This window comes from Physeter macrocephalus, chromosome 7 (assembly GCF_002837175.3).
Source record: "Physeter macrocephalus isolate SW-GA chromosome 7, ASM283717v5, whole genome shotgun sequence".
In the NCBI taxonomy this organism is placed as follows: domain Eukaryota; kingdom Metazoa; phylum Chordata; class Mammalia; order Artiodactyla; family Physeteridae; genus Physeter; species Physeter macrocephalus.
Genome location: NC_041220.1, coordinates 68,325,489 through 68,336,434, shown reverse-complemented (window position 1 = coordinate 68,336,434; position 10,946 = coordinate 68,325,489).

The window sequence follows — 10,946 nt, the reverse complement described above, 5'->3', positions numbered from 1 at the left end:
GCATTTCATTTAGGGTATACTTAACCCTTTGTGTTACAATAGGGATCTGTTCAACTGGACTTCTCTTTACCTCCAGGGCAAGAGAGAAAAGACCTTTTCTTTTCTTCCTTCCTTCCTTCCTCCCTTCCTTCCTTCGTTTCTCTTCCTATTGCTCTTGTGCCTTTTAAGTGGGTTTAAAATAAGTATGCACCTTCCAATTCACTCAGACGTATAAATAGGAAAAGGGCAAACAACTCTTTAACGAACAGTAAAGCCAAAAAGAGCAAGAAGAAGCATGCCGCTGAGGCTTGTAACATGAAATAGAATTCATCTGAAGATTCTGCAGGATGAAGGTTTTTCTTTAACCAGCAATTTTTTACTCTACATGAAGCAGCCACAAGTTTAAAAGGTGAATGTGAAGAGTGTCCTTATAAGGAAGGAATGCTCACCTGCCCTGTTTAGGGTTAGGCCAGCACCCCAGAAGGCTGTTAAGTGCTGGCAGGCAGCTGCGGGGTTAGGCTAGGAAGCCATTTCCTGAATAGTCTCTTCAAGGCAGAGGCTAAGCTCCACAATGGATGACAAGTTTTAAGGGTCTTTTGCTGTACAGTGAAAAGTAATCTGACTTTGAATGACAGCTTGGAGGTGACATGTTTTTAATAATACTGGAAAACTAGTTCAAGTCCTTGAAAGAAAGAGGCATCACCTCACTCTGACTGGATGATAAAATACAGAGCAAAGAACAAATCACCTAAAAACAACTACAACTACAAACATTACTTAGAATAGTGAAGGGACAGTGGTCCTACATAAAGGCATTGTTTTTGAAAATGTGAATCATGGCATCCTAGAAGAGGCAAATTAATGTGACGATTCAAAGTATGGATCTTGTGGTCAAACAGACCCAGATTTGAATCTATGTTGCTTTAGGGATCTGGGGCAATGAGTTTCTTCATCTGTGAAATGGAATAGTTAATATTTCTTACTTCACGGGCTTGTTGTAAAAATTAAATGAGATTGGCATGTTAAGTACTTAGCCCAGAAGCTGGCACATTATAAGCACTCAATAAGTGATAACCATTAGCATTATTGTTGTTACTTCTCATCATCATCCTAGTAGGCGAAAGAGCTAGATAAGTCTTCTAGTCCATCTTTCTTCTTCTAATTTGGATCACATTTAAATACTTACAGAAAACAAAATGAGTCCCTCTCCTATTTTTAAGGGTATTTAAGAAAAAGGAAAGTACATGATTTCCTATAGGAATTCTTTCTCACTCAGAAATGTTTTCTAGTTTTTCTAAAAACCTCTCATGTTGCAACATAAGTCTATTTCTTCTTGGCTATATTTACTGAGGATGGGGAACAACTTATCCCCCTCTTTAGCAATATTGTAGAAGCTGTACTTTAAGGAAATTATGACTTGGCCCTCCTCTTCCTTTCTCACTCCCCAGGGACCCCACCCCAAATGCACAGCTAATGACTCTACTACTTTCACTTCTCTGAGAGCAAATAAAGAAAATAATGATCTTACTACAGTGGGGTTATAATTCACAGTATGAAAATTACTAATCCGAAACACTAGACAGTGATTCTCAGACCTGTTTTGTAATACATCAAGGAATTTCTCTGTACCAAGAAGAATAATGGCAAACCTGAGCAGTTGAGTCAAGGTAATGGATCATGTAAGGCAAAATCAGGTGATCTAAAGGAAGCTGAGTTAACGATAAGGAGTGACAAGGATCTGCGTAGAGAAAAGGCAGGTAGTTTCTGATAAAGAGCTTGATTTGTCAGAGGGTATGGTGAAACAATCATATATATTTATCTTCTCTTCCTCTTGAGATGGTATGAAAATGACAGAAACAGAATACAAAAAAAAAAGGAGGAAGGGTTCTATTGATGAACAATATATTAGATCAATTTCTGGAAAACTGAGAGCTGATGGAGAAGTTTTTGCTGATGGAGAAGTGTTTACTGATAAAGCAACAAGGAAGAAGCTTCAGCTGAGAGAGAGAGAGAGAGAGAGAGCTGGAGGAGTGTGCATACATGTAAGTTTTGGGAGTAGGTCAGGGAATACGATCAAGGAGAAAAACAATTTGAAGAATCTAGGAGAGGCACAGGACACAGATATACCAGGTACAACAAACAGTGGCATTGAGCTATGGGCTAAAAACAGAGGAATTAATTAAAATGTGTTTTCAACAAACTTACGGTTACCAAAGAGGGAAGGGGGGGTATAAATTAGGAGTTTGGTACTAACAGATACACACTATTATATATAAAAGAAACAACAAGGACCTACTGTATAGCACAGGGAACTATATTCAATACCTTGTAATAACTTATAATGGAAAAGAAACACTTTGCTGTACACCTGAACCTAACACAACATTGTAAATCAACTATACTTCAACTTTTTAATTTTTTAAAATTAAAATGGAGTGTAACCTTTAAAATTGTATAAAAATACAAGACGAAAATAATTTTTTAAAAAATTCAAAAGGATTCCTAGCTTTTTGTTAAAAAAAAAGACAGACAAACAATAACAAGCGTCATATACTGCCAGTGGGAATGTAAAATAGTTCAGCCACTTTGGAAAATGTTTTAAAATTGATTGTGGTGGTGATGGTTGCATAATTCTACGTATATTTTAAAACAATTAAATTGCACACCTCGAGTGACTTTTATGATATGTTTTATCTCAATAAAGCTGTTTAAACATAAAGAAAAAATAAATAAAGTGTGTTTTCAGAAAAGTTCACCTCTCCAGCTATTTTGAACAATTTGTAGAGTCCAATACAAAAGACCCAACATCAGTTAATAGGAGTTCCAGGCAGGAAGAGCAGGAAAAAAAAAAAAAAAAAAAACAGAAATAAGGACATTTACAAATAAATAAGAAAAATTTCTAGAGATGAAGGATATATGTCTCCATATTAAGGAAGTCCCCAGTTGCCCATTACAATGAATGAAAAAAGACCTATATCAGTAGAGGTAATTGCGCACATGAAGAATAAAGAAAAGATCCTAAAATCTTCCCTAAAAGCAAAATTGCTTTCCTACAAAGCAATGGTACTCAAAATAGCATACGGCTTCTCAATGACAATATGGGTTGCCTGAAAACAGTGCAATAATATTTTTATAGTGCTAATGGAAAAGGATTTTTATAAAGTCAAAATAATGATAACATTTTATTGCTTTTCAGCTTTTAGATTCAACCCTATAGGCAACATATGGAAGACTAAATTTTGGTTACAGAATAGACCGTAAATGTTATCAACTTTTACAATGCAAATGAAAAAGTATAGATGTTAGAAGTTAAGGAGGGGAAGGAGTTGGAGAAGAACTAAATGAAAGGATAGAGCCATTATTATCCTCATCTGACAAGACAGGCAATCAATAATAATGCCTATATTGGTGAAATAAAAAATTAGGTGTGGTAATATCCCTTAAGTTACTAGGGAAGTGATGGGTAATATCACTGAATAAATAAAATATCTAATTTCTCATTTATTTTAGAGGAAGCAAATTTAGATAATATCTAAAATTGATAAATCAAGCATGATAGAAAAAGCATATTTAGAGATATGGAAGTAATCTCAGAAATGTGTAATAAGTGGTTGACTCTTGAGAATGGGTGAAGATAGAATAAAAAAGGCGAGGAACTAGTACTCATATTACTTGAATAAAAATTATACATAGGTAGGTTGAATAATAGATTGAAAGACAAACAACTAGACTGGACTCATTTTAAAAAAATAAAAGGCATAGTCAGGCAACATAGAGTTTGTAAGATTGACTGCAAAGAGAGGAAGTCATACAAACAAGGGTAATATCTTGACGGCAGCAGTTGCCACAAGGATCTCGGCTCTCCTTTACAAATGTATTGAATTTACTCTGCCCATAACGCAAGATTTTCTGGATTTAAAGGATTGTTGACCAGATAATGTAAGCAATTATTCCTTTGAGGCAGGAAATTATCTACGTCAGTACAAGAACTTTTAGTATCCATGACAAAGTCAGGGCTACATCATCTAGCTGAACATTCAGACAATCAGAATGAAGCTGACTAGGTTGGGCAAGGAAAAAAAGTCAAATTGCTCCTCAAGTTAGGCTCCTTTAGATCCCTCTCCAGAATTTAGGACCAGGACCTGAACATGGTGCTCCCAAAGACCTTAAAGTCTCTGTACTAAAATGAATAGGTTCATTGAGTTTGTGTCTCAGATTAGAAGTTCAAAGGCTGTGAGTTTGGGGACTACCAGATTGGGAGTGTATGTCTATAGCATATAATGAATTTGCACAACAATAAGGACATGGGTGTCAGACAGCCCTGACTGCAAAAACCGACTCCACCTATAACGAAAACCATGCACAGCACTTGACTTTCCTTACTTTGGTCTCTTTGTGGCATAGGAATACAGTGATTCCTCTGTATCTGCAGGGGATTGGTTCCAGGACCCCCACAGATACCAAAATACGCAGATGCTCAAGAACCTTATATAAAATGGTGTAGTATTTGCATATAATCTATGCACATCCACCTGTATACCTTAAATCATCTCAATATTGCTTATAATACCTAATACAATGTAAATGCTATGTAGATGGTTGCCAGCATGGCAAATTCAGATTTGCTTTTTGAAACTTTCTGGAATTTTTTTCCAAATATTTTTCTTAATGTTTTATTTATTTTATTTATTTTTGGATGTGCTGTGTCTTCGTTACTGTGCGCGAGCTTTCTTCTAGTTGCAGCGAGAGGGGGCTGCTCTTTGTTGCGTTGCGCAGCCTTCTCATTGCAGTGGCTTCTCTTGTTGCGAAGCACGGGCTCTAGGCGCGCGGGCTTCCGTAGTTGTGGCTCATGGGCTTAGTTGTTCCGCGGCATGTGGGATCTTCCCGGACCAGGGCTCAAACCCGTGTCCCCTGCGCTGGCAGGCGGATTCTTAACCACTGTGCCACCAGGGAAGCCCTTTCCAAATACTTTTGATCCATGGTTGTTTGAACCATGGATGTGGATCCCTAGAAGATGAAGGGCTGGCTGCAAGTATACCCACAAGATAAGATATTGTTTAGAAAGACATTCAATAAATGATAGCTATGGCTATTAGTCATAAAGGATACCATAAAATTCTGAAAAATGCTTTCAAATCAAAATACATTTAACTTAAAATCACAATGAAGTACTACGTTAGACATACTAGGATGGCTATACTCGAAAAGACAGACAATAACAAGATTTGACAAAGATTTGGAGAAATTAGACCCTCATACACTGTTGGCGAGAATGTAAAATTATGTAGACACTTTGGAAAACAGGTTGGCAGTTCCTTAAAAAGTTAAGCCTAGAGTTACCATGTGACCCAGTAATTCCACTCTAGGTATAACCCAAGAGAATTGAAAAGATATGTGCCCACAGAAACTTGCACATGAACGTTCATAGCAACGTAATAGCCTAATAGTGGAAACAACCTAAAGTCCATAAGCTGATAAATGGACAAATAAAATGTGGTATACGCATACAACAGATTATTATTTTTAGGCAATTAGAAAGAAATGAAGTACTAATATATGTTAAAACATAGATGAATCTTAAAAACTTTGAGCTAAATTAAAGAAGCCAGATTCAAAAACCTACATATTATATGATTCCATTTATATGAAATGTAAATAAATGTCAGGATAGGCAAATCCATAGAGACATAATCAATAGAGACATAGGCCATAGCGATTGCCAGGGCCTAGGGAGAGGGCAAAATGGGGAGTGACTGCTAATAGGTACAGGGTTTCTTTTCAGAGAGATAAAAATGTTCTGGAATTAGATGGGGGTGATGATTACACAACTCCGTGAATATAATAAAAACCACTGAATTGTACACTTTAAAATGGTGGATTGTTATCTCATAAATAAGCTATAAAGGAAAAGAATCTAAAAAGAAGAAAAGGTTTATATATCAATATATATAATTGAATCACTTTGCTGTATACCTGAAACTACCACGACGCTGTAAATCAACTATAGTTCAATAAAAATTTTTTAAAAGGGTGAATTGTATATGTGAATTATATCTCAATAAAACTGTTATAAATTTTATTAAATTTAAAACTAAAATGTTATACAATATTATGTATGTGATGTGTGATTTTTTAAAAAAATGTATAGAATAAAGAAGGAAACAAGGATGAAGGGAGAGTTGCAAATTAACCATGATTGGTTGTTAATCACTCCAAAAGGCTTAGAAACTATTATTCTAATCTGGATCATCAGAAGATAGGATTAGATTCGAAAAAGTGGCATAGAAAGGTTTCCAATGAAGTCAGAACTTACTTTTTTTTAATGAAACAAAAGCTAACTTAAAATTTTTTCATGTTTTATTTTGCCTTGTTTTTCTCCTTTTTATTTGAGTTTGAAGTTTAGAATGGCTCAGATTAAATATGATAGGTAAAAAAATTATCTTTGGGAAAATAATATTTATCATATATTTTCTTCTTTTATATGAGTACCTGTGTATGATATGTAAAATGTCAAGAAATAGGTGGGGCAAGAACTATAGAATGGAGCCAGGAAAACAATGCTTTTCTTTGAAATAACGAGGATGATTTTAAAACACTGAGTTTGGGACCTGGAAGGCAAACATACCAATTTGGCATTTGAATCCTTTCTCCTCCCACGCCCATCACATTCTTTTCTCTATCTTCATGCTAATGCTGGGTAAAAGGTTCATCAATTCCTGGGTATGATCCAAATTAGATTTGGATTTGTACCTATGAGAACCTAAGATCTAAGTGGTACTTGGCTTATCTACAGTTCTCAGGACTTAATGTTATGGTAACAAAACACTGGCAGATATAAAGGAGTGTCATTTATTCTAGTCATATTAAAGGTTTTAGAATAAATTATTCCTTTGTTAGAAAAGTTATTTGAGGGCAAAGTTTACATAAATCAAAGGTATTATTGTTATAATTTCAAACAGAGTAAATATTCATCTACCCACAATGTTTTAAGTATTTGGAGAAGAGATGTAAAGGCCACCTAAGACTCCCTTGAGCTCTAAGGAGGGTCAAACTATGTTACTTTGGATCCTCTTGCTTGTTCTCTGTTTTCTTCAGAAACTGAAGTTCAGAGGCACCGCTGTAATGGCTGGACTAAATTTAAACTCCAGTTTTTTTACTCCAAGTTCATGACTTTTTCCTGACATCTCCTAGTTGCCTCACACTATTTCAGCTTCTTCTTTGGGACTTCTTGAATTCACTCTAAGTGACATCTCCCTTCGCCAAAAAAAAAAAAAAAAAAAAAAAAAAAATCATAATAAAATATGCTCTCTTAGGCAAAAAGAAGGACATATATTACTTCACATAACTTTAAAAAGGGGGTTCATATTGGTTAGGTGAAAAGAACAAATGCAACCATGTCAACTTTAAAGGGGAACAAAGAAGTGATTAGATGGTGTGTTTGGACTGCTGCACAGGAACAGACATGGGACTCTCTCTTGAGTGATTTATTTTAGTCTTTTATTTAAAGCAGCCCTTATTTTTAGGTTGTTTGATTAACAGCCAAATTAGATCAACAAATTTCTCAGCGGGCAATTTTAACCTTCCAGAATTGGAAATGCTCTTGCATTTTCACTACCACCTTTAAAAATGAAACCAACCCCTTTTCAGGATACTGGTCCCAAGACAGATCAACCCTAAGACCTCTAAATATATCAGAACAAATTCAACCATATTCTGGGGCGGGGGCGGAGGTGGGGAAAGCAGCATAGTGCCTGGCTCCAACGCATTCTCCCTGCTCTCTTAGGTTAGTTATTTTCTGTTTATCAAATTACTCAGCCAGCTGCCTCAGAACCTATCAAGCAGAATATTCCTTCTCTTCCAGTCACTGTTGGTTTTCATAAATCATACTGTGAGGCTAATGAAACTGGCTTAAAAAAAAAAAAAAAAAAGCAAACAGCCAATAGATTTAACAGTTCCTTGTGCAACCATGAACTTTGGCTGACAAGACAAGCATTGAGCTCATAGAGAAATCAGTGCTCAGATAGGAACCAAATATGGCCAGAAGAAAAGGGAAAGAAGCCCCATCAAAAGGAACTTGGTTACTTCCTAGGAACCTGAATGTGAAAACACATAGTAAGTGGTAAAGGCCTTGCTCGGCTAGACCACCATGAGTTCCCTGGAGCCCAAAGATGAGAATGGTATATGGCCTCGCTTTCTGATAGTTTGTAGTCATTTCACTTCCCATCACCCATGCCCCCTTTTTTGAGAGAAGAATATACAAGGCATGCATATTTAGGATTCTCCTTACTTTCAGGAGGTGTGGATGTGGTTCCAGGGAACTACCTCTTCCACCAAATGTAGAGGTTGGGAATATAAACTTTTCTGAGCGGATCTGTGTTCTATTTCCTGGTCACAATAATTGGTTCAGGCCAATCTGTGCCAACTACCCTAAATTCTGGGACCTCTCTTTGAGATTTTTTTGGGGGAGACTATCCCTTCTGTTGGACTAAGAGATGTGAGGGAACCTGGAGCTGCGAAGAGGACCCTTGTGGAGCCTGAGGATGGAATCAATGCAGCAGAGTAGAGCTCAGACAGACATGGAAACAGACAGAAGCTGAGTTCCCATATCATTGTTTGAACCTCAAATCCTGCCCTACCTAACGCCCCTGAATTTCTCAGTTACACAGACCGATAAATTCCCCTTCTCTGCTAAACCAGTTTAAGTTAGGTCCTTCATCACCAGCAACAGAAAGAGTCCAAACTGATATACATTTCACTTACACAAATGTCCTTGTGTAAACTATAACATATAAATGCATTCATAATTTCAGCCATTTCTATTGGGAGATAATTTGCAGAATCTGTTGAAATAGACATTGTTGGATATATATCTAGGACAAATGGAAGCAATCATGTACTTTGTAAAATACGAAATTATACAACATTACTTTGTTGCACCAGAGCATTATTACAATCAGAACTCCTGCACACACATATCACTGACCACCCACTGGGACCACAAGTGAATCTGACCAATCTGAGGTCAGCAATGCTCAGACTGTCACATGCAGAGAGTTGTTTATTTATGTAAGCAATCAAAATCCAGTAATTAAACTGGGTAGTAGATGATGTTTCACTTTATAAGCAATGTAAATCAATTTAGAAGTGAATTGCCAATGACTAGAGACTAATAACAAAATAATCAGGTTATACAAAAAAGTTTGAGTGGAAAAAGACCAGAACATTTGATTTGGGTCATGAAAAAAGTCAGTCTTCTATGGATTCATTTATGACTTTCTGTCTTAACTCCTGAATGCTCTGAAGATACCACTAATGGAAGGTAAGGGAAAGGAATATTTATTTCTAAATGTCTGTTGTCAGTTAGGAAGCTTTCTGTAGCACAAACACAATTTAAACTGGCTTAAAGAATAAGGGAATCTATTGACTCACATAACCAGAAATACTAGAGAGCAAACTTCAGGGTCAGTTTGAGCAAACGGTTTGTAATACCATCAGGGCCATTGCTTCCCATTTTTTGGCAATTCCCTTTACTGTGCCATCCTTATTTTATTGAGTTTTTAGTTAGGCTGGCTTTCCTTATGGTAGAAAAGTGACTACCAGCAGCTCCCAGGACCAAATGCTTTCTCATTTACCCTGGAGGCAAAAGGGGCTTCCCTTCCTTCCCAGCATAAAACCAAATTATTATGTTTCACACTGGGATTTCCCCACTGCTGAAAAAAATTACTGTGGCCAGATAAGTTAACACTATAGTAATTTCAGACCTGGAAAATGAGCCTGTACCTGAACCAGTAACATAGACAGGGCTAGACTAATGAGAACCCAGCTTCAGAGCTAGGAAGAAGTTGAACCCACCAAGCCACATGATTTCTACCCAAAGCAACAGGGTGAAATGGATATTATGGATGCAACAATTATGTTTTTTACTACCATGTGCCAGACTGAATCTAACCAACAGGATGGGCTATCTGGGCAGTTGCATAGGGTGCCAACCTACTTGAAGCCCTCACAGGAAATGTACCTAGATGGGGAAAGTTGTTCAGGGCCTTCCCACGTGAGGGTCATTAAGCCTCACATAATACCAGGCTAATTTTCCCATAGGAAAACATGGAAACTAGGGAGAGATGAATTCTCACAACATATCCATCTACTACAATTGTTGCCTAATTTTGCCCTTTTTTTTCCCTCAAGGTTATCTCTAATATTTCATAGCATGCTTTCTCCTAAAGTAACAGCACAGTGTGTTAGGGTGTTTGGCCTTATATTAGAAGGTCTAACTACTATCCCAAAGATATTGATTTTCAGGCTCACTTTTTCAGCACTATTATTTGGACCACATTCAAATGAATGCTTAGAAGTCAAAACTATCGGATACTAAAAATACTTTAAATCATAATAATGATGAATGTTAAAATAGAGGCAAAATAGTTACAGTTACCAAGTATTCGGAGCAGACACTTATGTGTCCCTGGTCAACCCTCCTAAGCCCACTTCTGATCTCCACTGGAAATCGACAGTCTCACCTCAAATACCACCATGTCTTTCCATTTTATATCTCAGAGCCTTCTTTGAAATCTTACACTGCAGCACCTACTTGGCCCATAGCCAAGCAAAGCCAGGAAATGTAAGAGTTACTCAATAAATATTTGTTGGAGTAAATGTTGAATGAGTATACTAGATTGCTATTAAACTGCCTTGTCAGTAGACAAACTGCAAGGCTCTTGCCGTGCCACGAGGGGCATACATGTTTAGAACCTGAATTACATGGGACATAACAGTAGAAAGTTCTGCAGTGATGGAAAGTTTCTGCATCAGTGCTGTCCAATACAATAGCTACTATCCACATGAAGCTATCGAGCACTTGAAAAGTGGCTAGTGTGAGTAAATAGCTAAATTAAAATTTTTTTTTTTTCTTTTGTGCTGTACGCAGGCCTCTCACTGTTGTGGCCTCTCCCGTTGCGGGGCACAGG